Source organism: Protopterus annectens, chromosome 9.part0 (assembly GCF_019279795.1).
Source record: "Protopterus annectens isolate FY-2018-M chromosome 9.part0, PAN1.0, whole genome shotgun sequence".
Lineage (NCBI taxonomy): Eukaryota > Metazoa > Chordata > Ceratodontiformes > Protopteridae > Protopterus > Protopterus annectens.
The window spans coordinates 1,012,579,354-1,012,595,156 of NC_056743.1; positions in this window are offsets into that span (position 1 = coordinate 1,012,579,354).

Consider the following 15,803-nt stretch of genomic DNA (forward strand, 5'->3'; position numbering starts at 1 on the left):
TGGGCAGTCGGGCAACACCTCAGGGATGCTGAAAGGGCTTATCGGAGGAAGTTTCTCGATTGCCCTGGTTCTGCGGACCCCCCCTGCCTCTAGGGCGACATCTACCATTGTTGTTCCCCTCTGCCTCTGGCGGGGAACCGACTCTGTGCGTCAGGCGAAGTCCCTTGAGATTGTTTACGGAACCACATCTTTCCACCCTTCTGGCCTTTGGGGTAAGGCCTAGAAGGAGTCGAAAAACGGACTCCGACGGCAGAAAGGGTCTTGCCATCAGTCTCGCACCTAGTCAGGGTTTCTTTCACTTGAGGACCAAAAGAGATGATCCATCAAAGGGAGTTCGTGAAAGACGCCTTGAAAGGTTCCAAAATTGCATAGCCGCATCCAGGCGTGCCTACGTAAGGCTACCCCTGTTCCTGGCTCTGCTCGCTCCATCGGCCGCATAAGAGAGGAGGCATGGAGGAGTTGGAAATGGAATTAAGGATAGCCAGCTGCGTGTTCATTTTTCTTGGAACCCCGCAGCTGTAGGGTCCTTCAACATCTCACTCGCTTCCTTGACCAAGTCCCTTTGAAGACGAGTGAAATGGCACAGGTAATTCAGCGAACGCATGGTAAAAGTCGCTGAGGAGAACATCCGCTTCCGCACCTATCCATGGACCTAGATTCCTTGTTAGGTGGATGGACAGGCACTGAAGGATCAGCCAGTTCCTTCTTTGTGGCGGCAGCTACCACCATAGCATCCACAGAAACTCCTTTTGATAAAAATTGCTTGTCTGATGGAGCTGTGATGAATTTGGAGGGTCTCCTGGGAGTGGGGTCCACTGAATCAGGAGCCGTCCATGCCTTCTTAGCAACCACCTGCATGAGGGGGTCAAGGGGGACACCCAGGAGGTGGAAGGACGAGAGCCAAATGCCTCAAGATACACAGATTCGTCCTCTGAAGGGTTGAGGGCTGGCCAATTTCCCCTCTGTTTAAGGATCTCCAGAATGTCTGCAAATGAGACATCTTCAGAAGGGGAACGGGGGGAACCCTCAGAATCATCCAGATCTGTGTCCGACGTGATAGACTCAGGTGAGTCAATGTGCTTCCTCTTGCACTTCCTCTTCCGAGGGGGCTCTTCTGCCAAATCAGGAGAGGCCTCGGAAGAGGATGAAATCCCCAAAGGGGGCTCTTGAGGAGCTGGCTCTCTGCGGTCCGGGATGAGGGAGTGAGTCGACTTACCCTGAGGCAGCATAGAAGGAGGGGCTGACGGAGCCGACTGTGGAGTAGAGCCAGGCTCTAACACACTCCGCATGACCTCGAAGCACCCCTGTCAGGCAGAGCCAGAGGTCCCCGCTCCGAGGAGCTAAGGACCCCTCGGCACCGACAGTGATGGCTCGAAGCCGATGTCGGAGCCGAACTCACCAGCGCCAAGCACCGAGAGGGAGAGGGGGTCGGACAAGGGTCCGATGCCACTCACCCTCGGAGCCGACGAGGAAGTCCGGCGCCGAGATTCCTCCACGGAAGAAAACGGAGCGACGACGGAGCCGAAGACAATTGTCTCGGCTCGGTGACCACAGTCTCGGTTCCGACGACCCGGCTCCCAACTCAAAAGAGTCGAAGGAGGAAAGAGTTGATGGACCGGGCCAGGCACCGACTGATCAGTCGGGCTCTGAAGCATCTGGGCAAGTGCCTCGGACTTAAGTAGTCGACTCACCACCCTCTGAAGGTCATGATCGGAAAGCCTCGATGACCTAGAGGAATGAGACCTTTGGCTCCGTTCAGACAGCAGGGGAGATCCTGGAGCCGAATGAACGGAGCCAAGAGAAGGTGACCTAGACCTCTTTCTGGTTGTCGGCTCAAGATCTTGTCGGAGCCGACACGGGTACCTCGATAACCTCGGCTCCGCCGAGCCGAGGAAGCCACAGAAACTGTGGACTGAGCCTTATCGGCTCCAGCCGGAGCCGATAAAGGCAAAGGTTGAACAACCTGAGGTCTCGGCTCAGAAGCCAGAGCCGAAGACCTCGATGCCTTAGAGGGCTTCCCTGTTGAGACAGACAGGGAATCCTCAGGCTTCAACAAGCCTCTCAGAATTAGCTTGTTTTTTCTTTCCTGCAGGACCCTGGGGCTGAAGCCATGGCAAACAGCACAGGAGTCCTGCAGGTGCAAAGGCCCCAGACAATAGACACAAGAAGTGTGAGCGTCTGTCAGAGACATTTTCTGACAGCACGCATCACACTTCTTGAATCCGGAGACCTTTGCTTCTTTTGACATAGCCTAACTGGTGAACACAAACACACACTCAAACACACCAGTTATACCCTGTCAGAATAACAATTTTAGTAAAAATACTAAAAATAAAGTACAACAAACTGTAGTAAACTACACAAACACTCCCTAGGGAAGAGAAGGCCTAAGGCCCAAGGGAAGAACCAAAGGTTCTTTTAAACAAGAAACGGGAAAATTTAGGGTCGGGGATAAAGTTCTATGAACTACACTAAATTATGAAGAATTAAACTAATAAAGGGGTAAAAAGAGTAACTTTTAATAGAAAAAGCTAAAACTCACCAGGAACCGGTAGAAGCAACCAACCTCGAAGCTGTAGCGGCAAACGAGATCTGAGGTAACTCTCGCCTAGCATTGTGGGATATAAGGGGAGCCTCGAGCCGGTGGAACCAACTCTCGAGCTTTTAGAGTGGCCGAGTCGGAGCCGAGGTCGGCTCCGAACCCATCCAGCAAGAATGAAGGCGAGATAGACAACTTAACATGATATGTTATTACCACAAACGTTCCATCTGTGTTGTTCATCATTCATTCATTACTGATGGGTGTTGGTTCAGTCCTTGGAACAGAGTTGGCCTTATAACAAGCTTGTGCCAGCCAAAAAACTCTCATGCTAAGGTTTACCCATAGTGCCCCTCTTCCTGTTACCTCAGATCAAGCTTGCCTGTGATAAAGAAAGTAGAGGCTTTTTCTGAGCAGGTCCCCTAATATGGGATTTGGACCAAATCCGAACCTCCAGGAGCCTCTTGTAGAGGGAAGGAGGGTGGGACATAATGAATGAAGATGAACAACACAGATGGAACCTTATGGTAAGAACCTAACTGTTGTACATTTTCATTCATTCCTTACTGATGTTCCGGAGTATCACTGAACCAAAAGATGCTCTCCCCCTGGAGACCAAATCCAATTTGTAATGAGTGATAATGGTATGAGGGGTAGTCCATGCTGCCACTGCACAGATATCCACTGAAGCCCTTGAACGAAAAACTTAACAGAAGTCATCACTGATCTGGTTGAGTGTGCTTTGCCCTTGCTAGGCAGAGGAATTTTATTAGGTTGGTAGATAAAACATATACAATTTCTAAACCACAAAGTTACTTTAGAAACAGTGTTTCCCAAATTTTGTCCCAAATAGGAAACCACTGGTCAAATTTATGTACCGATTTAGTTCTGTGTCGGTAAAATCTAAACTATGTACATCCAGTAAATTAAGCCAGCATTCTCCTTTATTTGAGAAGTTTGGAAAAAAGACTGGTAGTTTAATGGTCTGATTAATAGTCCATTCAGAAATAACTTTGGCCAAAAAGGAAGGGTTAGTCCGGAGTGATACTCTGTCCTTATACAAGGGCATTTTATGCACAGAGCCTGAAGTTCGGATATGCATCTTGCTGAGGTGATGGCCACTAAAAATAAGATGGGATCATCCATTACCAACAATTCAAAAGATAGATGCTAGAAAACTAGATGTAGCAGTACAAGAAAAGAAGACAAAAGCAGCATTGATCATTGAAATTGCCACACCCAGTGACTACAGCGCTCTGGGTAGAGAGAGAGACATGGTTATAAAACATCAGGATTTCCAAGCAGAAATGAGATCAGTGTGGAGAAGGATATCCAGATTGTTCCAACAGTAGTAGGAGCAATAAGTCTTATAAAAAAGAGTCTACCATCATATTTACATATGCCACTGATACACGTAACTCTGTACGAACTGCAGAAGGAGTCATTACTGGGCACTTTGTGGGTGCTGCGAAGAGCACTTTTGGCTGACATCAAAGAGTGAAACAATACTAATTTCATGAACTTTAATCATACTTTGACTTAGGAATGGGGTCCATTCCAGTCATGGTATTAGAAACCCAAACAATTTGGAGAAATTTAAAAAAGAGAGAGTCTAGAAGAAAATGAACTGAGGGAAGAGTTATTTGATTTAATGGGCATAGATATATTAAGATCAATGAATGAAATAAACTATAGAAGGTCATTAAAACTCCAAAAGTCAGAAGTTTGATAAACAAATGAACACCGTAATTAGGACTGTCCATAGAAATACATGTGATATAACAGAAGTAGCCATATTATTACTGTGCAGCTAAATTAATAACTGATCAAGTTCTACCACAAGAGCACAGGGTAGTGAAGGAGAGAAAGGGGAGAAATCGAGCACCATCATGGAAGTATTGAATAGAGAACACTATAAAGCAACAAAGACAAGTGTCACTCTTATAAGACCATAGAAGAGGGAGTAGATCAACAAAAATACTAAAAGATGTGATAAAAGCAATACACAATATTAGTACAGACCAGGATTTATCATGCACTTTCACAAATAAACTAAAAATTTCAGCACAGGTGCAAAAACGAAGATATACAGATAACTATAAAGGAAAAGAACAAAATAAACAATTTATTGATGACCCAAAAAGTTTTATAGAGAATTGGGAAACAAGGTAAAAGCAACTGAAAGACATCCAAAAAAAGAAAAAATAGATGCATTTTGGAGAAGTATCTATGAAGATCCTGTGAAACATAACAAAAATGCTAAATGGATAAAAAAAGTAAAAGAATAAGAAGTTTAAAGGTACAGGATATGAAATGGGATGAAATAGCCACAGAGATTGAAACAAAGTTAAGAAAAGCCTCTAATGGTAAAACCCCAGGCCCAGATGCAGTACCTAACTTTTGGTTAAAAGTATTATTATCTTTGCATGGAGATTTAGCAATGAGTAAGGACTATTTATATGCGCACCTCGAACAGACACCAACCTAACAATAGGTAAAACAATGCTCCTACTTAAAATTGAATGTGCAAGCGACCACAAAAAATTTTAGACCAATAATTTGCCTTCCAACAACGTATAAAATATATATGGGAATTGATGCCGACAGAGTTTATAGTCATTTAGAAGAAAACGGAATTATGTCAATAGAACAAAAGGCCAATAAAAGAAAGTCATATGGAAAAAAAGGATCATTTGTTAAAGTCATAGTGGAGAACTATAAAAAGGTGAAGAATCTAAGTATGCCATGGATTGACTATAAAAAAATCTGATAGTATCCCACATTAATGGATAAAAGAGTGCTTAAAAATGTATAGGGTAACACCCTACACTGATTGACTACATTACAGTGACCATGAAGCAATGGCAGACAACTTTGCAGTTAAGCCACGATAAAGGGCAAATTATTATCCTAGGGATAAAAATTCAAAGGGGGGTATTTCAGGGTGACACACTGTCACAAATGCTATTCTGCCTTGCCCTTAGCCCATTAAGCTATCTACTTAAGAGCTTAGGCCATGGCTATAATTTGGCTCCTAGAAAACAACAAATTCTAAAGACTTATCTTCTCTTTTTCGGTGAGATAAAACTGTATAGCTCATCAGATGAGGAACTGAAAGCACAGTTGCAGTTTGTCAAAACTTCTTCCGATAATATTAGAATGTCATTTGGCCTTGAAAATGTGTAAAATCAACCTTTAAAGCAGGAAAAATGCAGCTTTGGGACAAGAATATGATATAAAAGAAATTGAGCAAGATATGGAGTGTATAAATACTTAGGAATTGATGAAAGATCAGCAATAAAACATGTGAGTAAAACTTAATAAAGAATACTTTAGAAGACTTAATCTTGAAAACAGTGTTGACATCTATGAACAAAATCCAAGCTATAAACCAATTTGCTCTTCCTGTTCTAACTTACACGTTTGGAGTGATTGATTGGCCCCAGAACATGTTGGATAGAGTAGATATTAAAACAGGACGGATGCTTCATGCTCACCAAATGATCTGTAAAAAATCAGTGCATACCAAGCTTATATATTCCTGTTCCAAAGGAGGGATGGGCCTCCTTGAAATTGATTACATATATAGATCTGCAATCATGGGACTCCACACATATCTGCTGACCTCACCAGACCCAACTGTAGTGAAAGTTTTGAAACATGAGGAGAATAAATTTAAGATGACTTCTCTGCTTAACCTAACAGAAGCATAGCAGCGTCAAGCAGGAATGGAAATCAAACTAGAAGTAGATATAAAATCAGACAGTAACTGAATGTGCAAAAAAAAACCAAAAGAATATAAGGTGAAGGACCAGATGAAAGGCAAGAAATGTGGAAAATGCATAAATATAGTTCCAAGTATACAAAACTGGAAGAACCTCATGTTGATCAGGAATGGTTAAGGAGAGGCAAATTCAAATCAAGAGATGAAAAGTTAATATTGGTGGCACAAGACAGTGGGCTATGTACACACTCCCTTCAACATGTGGAAGAAACAGACAAATGGAGGTTTTGTAAAGCAGAATTGGAAACAATTGCACACCTCATTGCTGGTTGCGACATACTAATGGCAGAAGGCCTGTGTACTGAAAGGCATAATACTGTGGAACGATTCTTGCACTGGGGATTGTGCGAATATTATGGTAAAGTGATTGAAAAACATTGAGAACATGAGCCACAAAGAATCTTAGAAAATGAAGTCTACATCACATGGGATCATCTGTTACCAACAGTTCAAAAGATAGATGCTAGAAAACTGGATATAGTGGTCCAAGAAATGAAGACAAAAATAGCATTGATCATTGAAATCACCACACCCAGTGACTACAGTGTCCTGTGTACAGAAAGACACAAAGTTATAAAATTTGTAAGCAGAAATGAGAGTAACGTGGAAGAAAGTTACCCAGCTAGTTCCAATAGTAGTAGGAGCAATGGGTCTTATAAAAAAAGGATCTACAGTTATATTTAGACATACCACTGCATGTAAACTCCATACGAATTGCAGGAGTCATTATTGGGCACATTGTGGGTGCTGTGAAGAGCACTACTGGCTGAAACCAAAGAGTGAAACAATACTAATTTCATGAACTGCAATTGTACTCTGATTTAGGAATGGGGGCCATTCCCATCATGGTATTAGAAACCCAAAAGATGTGGAGAAATTAAAAAAAAAGGAAGAGACCATATAAATGTCTGAATGGAGAGATAAGTTAGCAAGTAACGGAGAATAGTACTGCGGAAACTGAATTCATCCTCATGTCTTGCTGAGTACTGTCATGAGGAAGACACTGTTCTTCATAAAATCTCATCAAGATTACATTGATATATAAACTGTAATTCATGTAGCGTACATCATGGACAGAAGTAGGTAAAAATTAAAAAGGATAGCTGGGTGCACTAGACCTAGGATAAAAAGTGCCCAATCCTGGTAGGCGTGCTGGTACCATGATTGGAAAAAAATGACTGCAGAATCCTCAAAACATGGAAACATTCCTACAATGGGGCCAGGCCTAGGGGGAGGATGGACCCCCTTCTTGTAGAAAGGAGCAGTTGTCCACCAAAATCACAAAAAGTGATAGGCCAAAGAATAGCCATAACGATGATAGAATGGTCTGCTGAAGATAAGAAAGAAATTGTGTATTGTTACTATTATGCAAAAAGCCCAGATATTCCAGACACAAGATATATAAAAAGATTAACAAGAGAAATTACAGGAAAGAAAAATATTTCCACAAGAAAAACTGTTAGAAGCTTCAAATGAAAAATTATCTTTATTAATACAACAGATATGTGAAAAATATATAAACCAAGAAACTGTCAGCTGTTTGAAAAAAACGGCATCCGTGTGCAAAAATATAAACAAAACCTAGAGATTTTTGAAACATAAAAAAGAAATGTGGACACAGGAAAGAGAGATTTGATATGGTGTGATATTTTATGCAAAGTCAAAAGCCAAATTAATCATTATAAAAAAAAAAAGGCAGCCCCAAACATATTCAAAGAGAAATACAGACAATAGCATCCAGATATGGGAAATTCCACAATAAAAATATCACAAAGAAAAGATTAGTAAAGTAAAAAAAAAAATAGAAGTTGAAATTATGGAATGCTTGTAAAGTGAGGGGATTTTGACTAGAAGGTCTAACACAGCTTCAATTACAGCATGATGGAACGAGTCCCCAAAATATGAAGAAACAGGAAGATCAGGGGACCTCTGAAGAAGAAATATGGACATGTGAAAGAAAGACATTTTATATGGTGTAGTATTTATGCAAAGGAGAAAGCAAAACTAATCCATAGAAAATTAGCAGCATCAAAGATATTTGAAGAGAAATACAGGCAAAGGAATCTGGGCATGGGCAACTTTACAATACAAAAAATAAGACAGAGGAAAAGTGGAAAGGAAGATTAGTAATGGAGAAGAAATAGAAACTGAGGTTATGGAGTACCTATGAAGTGAAGGATTCATTGGAGAAAATCTAACTCGGTAAACACCAAACCAAGATAGAGTAATGAACATCCAAATTAAGGAGAAACCAGTAGAATGAGAGGCAACTGGTCAGCTGCCATATGAAGATATTTTGGAGCATTCCATTGGAAACCGGTATAAAAGTTGACTTGAAGCTTGACAGCAAGGGAAGGAGCAAGAAACTGTGACAACTCTGAAGCAATCACTGTTGAGGAGTGATAGGCCAGTGAGTTGCCAAATGACAGAGCAATGTACGACAGAATAAAACTGAAGAGACCGTGCCACATGAAGAATCTATATATCTTCCTATAGAATGCCCACAAGAAATGGAGAGTGTCTCAGTTTAAAAGAAAATGAGCTAAGAGAAGAGTTGCATGATTTAAAAGAGATAGACATATTAAGATCAATGAAAGAAATAGACTGCAGAAGGTCAATAAAACCCAAAAAGTCAGAAGCTTGATAAAAATTAACACAGTAATTAAAGAAATAGACCGCAGAAGGTCAATAAAACCCCAAAAGTCAGAAGTTTGATAACATTAACACAGTAATTAGGACTATGCATGGAGATCCATGTGATATGACAAACATAAACAAGATATATCACTGTGCAGCTAAAGCAATAGCAGATAAACTTCTACCACAAGAACACAGGGTAGTAAGGGAAAGGAAGGGGAGAACTCATATACCGTCATGCAATTATCTAACAGAGAAAGCTATAAAGCAATTAAGACAAGCAGTGTCACAGTTATAAGAGTACAGAAGAGGGAACAGATCAACAAAAATACTCAAAGATAGAAGTGATAAAAGCAATGCACAGTATTATAAATAAGTATTTATCATGCACCATCGCAAATAATAAAAAATATCAGCACAGGCAGAAAAACACACAGATAAGGCTCAAAGGACAAACCCACCTCCATAGACAACCCAAGGATAAAAAAACTAAAGGTAATGCTACTCAATGCCAGAAGTCTAAACCTCAAGATGCACACACTCGAGGCTCTCCTCAGTATGGAGAAAATCGATGTCTGTGCAGTAACAGAAACCTGGTTCAAGACTCCTGAGAGCACCCCAGCACTACCAGGTTATAACTCATACCATGCGTTTCGGCCCCAAAACTCGGACCGAAGCACAAAAGGAGAGGGGAGTATCTATATTCAAAGATACCTACACCTCCAGGTTAGTGGCACTGCATGAAGCATCGGAAACCATCCATGTGCAACTAACAGCGGGCAAAACTGCCTTTCAGTTTGTAGCCTGCTACAGAACACCCTCCCTGTTACAGGAACCCCACTTGGCATTCCTGAGAACACTGGAGAATATGAAGGTCTCTCCAAACACTATGGTATTGGGTGACTTCAACTACCCAAACATTGAATGGGAAAACTACTCAAGCCCAAACACCCTCGCCCAATGGTTCCTTGAATTTATAAACTCTTAACGCGATGGAACAACTGGTCACCACTCCCACAAGAGGGAACATATTGGACCTGGTCATCACCAACATGGGAACTATGTTCCACACCAGAGGTAAACCCCTCATTGGTAAGATCAGACCATAAACAAATTTCTCTGGACATCCATATCCCGTCCCCACCCCCAGCCAAGGAAATCACTGTAAAGAATTTCTCAAAAGCCAACTTTGCACTTCTCAAGACTGAGGTGGAATCCTTCAAAGCCCCTGGGCCAGAGGATAATACAGCCCAATCCGCAGAATCCTTTACAAATGCATTCTATGAGCACCTGCAGGAATGCATGGATCGTGCTATCCCAAATAAACCAAGACTCACTCCTCCAAAAACAGGAGACCGGTCTGATGGACCCCGGCCATAAATAAGCTATACAACAGAAGGAGGAAGCTACTACATGACAGAGCAAAATCCCAAAAAGGGAAGGCATCTCTGATCAGTATTAGCAAGAAACTTCGATCCCTCATAAAATCATCAAAGGCCAGTTTCGAAAGAAAAATTGCCCTAGACACTAAAGATAATCACAAGGCCTTCTTTAGTTATGTCAGGAGGAATATGGGTGGAAACTCCCAGATATGCTCTGAATTGTTGCATAACGGTACAAAATATACCGAACCTACAGACATAGCCAACATCCTGGCAGACAGATTCAGCGCAAACTCCCCCCCCCTTCCCCCCCAAAGGAGCAAATGCCTATCCCAACTGAATGTAACCTCCCGGACATCACAGATGCACAGGTGAAAGCTGCCCTCTCCAAAGCAAAAAACACAGCATCTATGGGACCGGACGGTGTCCCAGGCTGTGTCTTACACGAGCTCCAAGAAGAACTGAACCCTCACATTAAGTCACTGTTCAAACTTAGCCTGACTACAGGATATGTACTCAAAGAATAGCGTACAGCTACAGTGGTCCCACTCCACAAAGGTGGTGCCACAACGGACCCCGGGAACTATCGCCCCATAAGCTTGACTAGTCTGGTCTGTAAAGCTATGGAGCGTATTATCATGGAACTCTTAAACAAAGACATTGGGAGCCTCCAGGCACTGAACCCTACCCAATTCCGCTTTGTTAAGGGCAGATCTTGCCTCTTAAACCTAGTTGATTTCTTTGAAACAGTTACCAAAGCCAGAAATGAGGGCAAGGTAATCCACACAGCCTACCTGGACCTCGCAAAAGCCTTCAACACAATACCCCACTTGGGCATCATAAATAAGCTTACCAGCTTAAAAATCAACCCCTATATCATAAGATGGGCTGCAAACTGGCTCAGAGATAGAACCCACATGGTCAGAAGCGCAGGTGCCATGTCCGAATCCAAACCAGTTACAAGTGGCGTCCCACAGGGCGCAGTTCTGGGACCTCTCTTGTTCGGTATATACTTCTCTGAGGTTCAGGCTAACATGGGGGGGATTATGGCTGACAAAGTTTGCAGATGACTGCAAACTGGGGGCCATAATCAAATCTCCAGCTGACAAGCATCCTCCAAAAGGGTCCCACAGAGATGGATGCTTGGTGCCAGAGCCACGGCCTCAAGCTAAATGCTAAAAAGTGCATAGTCATCCCCTTTGGGAAAAACAAGGTGCCCACAAATTACCACATAGGTGGTAATCCATTAAGTACGGAAGAAGTAATTAGAGATTTGGGGACCAACGTAGATAGTAATCTCTCCTTTGATAATCACGTTGCCAAAGTGGTTAGAAAAACCTTCTATACAGCCCACCTTATCATGAAAGGGTTCGCATCTAGATCAAGAGAGGTCATTGTGCCCCTCTACTCATCAGGCCCATAATTGAATACAATGCCCCTTTTGGGATGTACCTTACCCGACACCTGCAGCAACTGGAGATACCCCAAAAGTACCTCACCAAGAGGATCATGGGCTACAAACAGATGTCCTATGCAGCTCGACTAAAGAAACTCCAGTTCTACTCAGTTGCTTACCGCCTACTCAGAGGCGATCTATGCCTGATGTACAAAGCCATGTCAAACCCAGAATTAATGGACATGCTCCACCTCAAAAAATCCAAGTCCCTTAGAGCTACACGCTCCAGGGACTTAAACCTCAGCACAAAAATAAATAGGACATGCTGGAGGGGCAGATTCATTTCCCAGAGGCTCCCCTCACTCTGGAATAGAATCCCAATTCATGTTAGACATAGCCCCACGCTGACCCTCTTCAAGCAAAATCTGAACGTGTGGATGGGAAATCGCAAATTCACCCCTGGGATCTCTTCTGTGTCCTGCTAGACAGAGGCACAGTAAACTAATATTAAAGGGTACCTTCTGTGACCTACTTTACAGAGGCACAGTAGGCTAATCTAATAGGGAGGCGGAAGCCAAATACACTCTGGCTAGGCTTATAAATGACCTACGGCAGAAAGCCTAGTATCTACCTATGAACCTATAAGGATTTGCAGGATAAGAACTTTATATCGCAAGTGGCAGCAGGTTTGAATGGTGATCGTATCAGGGATTGCAGTACTAGTGTCAAATTCCAAGGTTTGATTCTTTGAAGGGTGGGCTGATGTGCAAGACCCCTTTCAAGAAGGGGTTACAGAGACAATGGGAAGTTAAGGATGGGTCTTGGCATCCATTGTGGAAGTTTGAGATAGCAGCCAAATGTATTCTAACAGTGGAGGCTGCCGCTCCTGAATGAAGAAGGCTTGATAAATAACCCAATACTGCGCTAACTGGAGCTGAACAAAGGTCTAGTTTTGTCAGGACCAAATTAGGAATCTCTTCCACTTGCTAAGACAGATTTTCCTGGTGGATGGTTTGTGTGAAGCCAGAAGAATGTTACGTACATGGGAGGTAAGGTTATTCTGCCTGGTAATTACTGGAAGTGGAGAAACCAAGCTGTCAGCTTGAGACTGAATATGTTTAGATGCATCAACCCCTGCAGGGTGAGGGTAATTCTCAAGTTGGATCCAGAATCCATGCTTGGTGTACTAGGCGGGGCCAAAAGAAGGGGAACCAAACTTGTCAGGGCCAGTAGGGTGCAAGAGGATTACTCTACTTCACAACCCCAAGGGCCTTCTTTAGAAATTGTGGGATCAGGGGAAGGGAAAGCATAAAGAAGTCCCGTGGGCCAATCGTGTATTAGAGAGTGTCCCCTCAGGGATTCACCCTGTGGGGGAATTAGGGCAAAGCAGTTGTTGCATTTGTGATTTGCTGGGGAGGCAATTAGGTCGCAGCAAGGCTGGCCCCAAAAGCTGAAAATCTTTGCTGCAATGGTTGAATTGAGGGACCACTTGTGAGGCAGGAGGGTGCATCTGCTCAATTTGTCTGCAATCACATTGGAATTCCTGGGAATGTGCATTGCTATCAGAAAGCGGTTGAAAGATGTCGCCCATTGCCACTTTTTTCCCCCTTGTTTGTTGACATACCAGACCTCCAACGTATTGTCAAATTGGATAGCAATTGTCCCTGAAGGGAGGGCAGATTGAAAGGCATGCAACCCTAGAAGCACCGCCCTCAGTTCTAGAACACTGACATGCAGATTGGCCTCCGGAGGGGACCAAGTGCATTGGACAGTCTTTCCCTGGAAGTGCCCCCCCCCACCCCACCCACCATATCAGGAAAGCATCCATGGTTACTATGGCCTTGGGCTGAGATGGGGAGAAAGGGCAACCCCATAGGCCTTTTTCTGGCTTCATCCACCAAATTAAATCTTGTTTGCATCTCTTTGTTATGCAGATATGAAAGGACATAGGGTGATGCGATGAGGACCACTGTGGTAGTAGGAGCCACTGAAGTCTCATGTGTAGTCTTGCCAGGGGAACTATTGTAATCGATGCTGCCACTGATCCTAGAAGTTGAAGGACAGCCAGAGCTGGAAATTTGCCTCGAGAGAGTATCACCCGCAGTTGGGATCTCAGTCTTTCTAATCTGTAATCTGGAAGGGAGACTACGCAAGATTGAGTACTGAAAGTTGCTCCTATGAATTCCAGGATTTAAGAAGGAGTCAACTTGCATTTCTTCCTGTTTATGGAGATTCCTAGGTATTTTTGCTAGTTTTAGAGTGTAATTTAAGGCTGTAACCAGTAGACACTTGGTGGGGGTGGTAAGGAGACAATCATCTAAGTATGGAAACACTCAGAATCCTTGCAGTCTCAAATGAGCTGTTACCACTACCATGCATTTCGTGAACATTCTGGGGGGCCGTAGAGTCTCCAAAGGCAGGGCTTGGAATTGGAAAAGATTGGCTCCCAGAGGTAAGCGAATAAATCTTCTGGAGAGTTTGTCCATTTTTATGTGATGATATGCATCCTGAAGATCTACTGAACACATCCAATTTTCTTTCTCCAGGAAGTGTAGGATAGACTGAAATGTGACCATCTGGAATTTTGTTTGGTTGACAAATTTGTTCAGAATGCTGAGATCCAAGATCAGTCTCTAGTCCCCTGTCTTTTTTGGCACTAAAAAGAACCTTGAGTAAAATTGGGATCCTATTTGGTCTGGTGGGACTGCTTGGATGATTCTCTTTTGAAACAGCTTTCATATTTCTTGAGCTGCTACTTCCCTTTGACTAGATGCAACATCGAGAATGTGCCTTAATGGCTTAGGGCAAATATTGAAAGGTATACGGTAACCTATGGTGATTATATTCTGTAACCAAGAATCTGTGGTTATTGTTCGCCAGGCAGGGTGGTGCAGAGAGAAACGTCCCCAGACTGCTTCCAGAGGAAAGCAATCGGGCCACTCTTTAGAAGCGCTGGTAGGGCTGTCCAGAGAAATACTCTAGACCCCTGGTTACGCGGACCCGCTCTGCCTCTGTTGGGGTGTCTTCCAGATGAGTTACTCCCTCTGACCCGGGGTGGGGGGTAAACTCGCCACGTGTGTCATGGAAAGGACCCTGGGATTTCTTGTGACACACCTTTACACTCCTCCGATTCCTACAGTAGGATCATTGGGGGGGTGGAAAAACGTATGCCCACGGCAGACAGGGTCTTGCCATCCTTTTCATACCTGGCTAACATGTTTTTCACTTTCGGGCCAAAGAGGGAAGAAGCTTCCACTGGAGCACTGAGAAAGGAAGACTTAAAAGGGTCCGGGAAGTCACAAAGGCGCATCCAGCCATGATGTCCGATGACAATCCCTGAACCCGCAGCTCTAGCCATCCCTTCCGTAGTGTGAGATTAACCGCATGGACGAGCTTCCAGGGTTGCAAGCTGCGAGGCAACTTTGTCAAGTACCTCATCAGAAACTGCTCCTGTTAAGGTTCCAGACAGTACCAAGATTAGTTCTCTTTGGAGCCTGATAGAGTGTGCCAAGTAATTCAAGAAACGAATGTCAAAGATTGATGAGACAAACACTCGCTTTCCTAAACGGTCCATTGCCCCATACTTCCTTTTTTGGGGGGGGGAGTAGGCAGTACAGCTTTCCTCGGCAAGCTCTTTCTTAGTGGTTGCCATCACCACCATAGTGTCTACTGGTAGGGCCTTTGGTCCAGTGAGGACTTTCTTCCGGCGGGACAGAATTTTGTCTGGTCTCTGGGGGATTGGTTCAATGGTATCAGGACACTTCCATGTGCACTGCACAAGTTGGACTAGTTCATCTGCAGGCGGGGTCACCCAAGTAGAGGATAGAGCACGAAAAGCCTGCAAGAAAAAGGACTCCTCAGAAGAGGGGTGGGTGGGCTTCCAGCCTTCCCACTGTTTTAAGATTTTCAGTACGTCTCCAAAGGAGACATCCCAGGGGGCGACCATGGGGACCCCTCCCCCTCATCGTAGTCAGTATCTTCCATGAGGGACTCTTCGGGGGAATACACTTGCTTCCTATTGTACGATCTCTTCCGTGTTACCTCCTCGGCAGGAAAGTAAAGTTG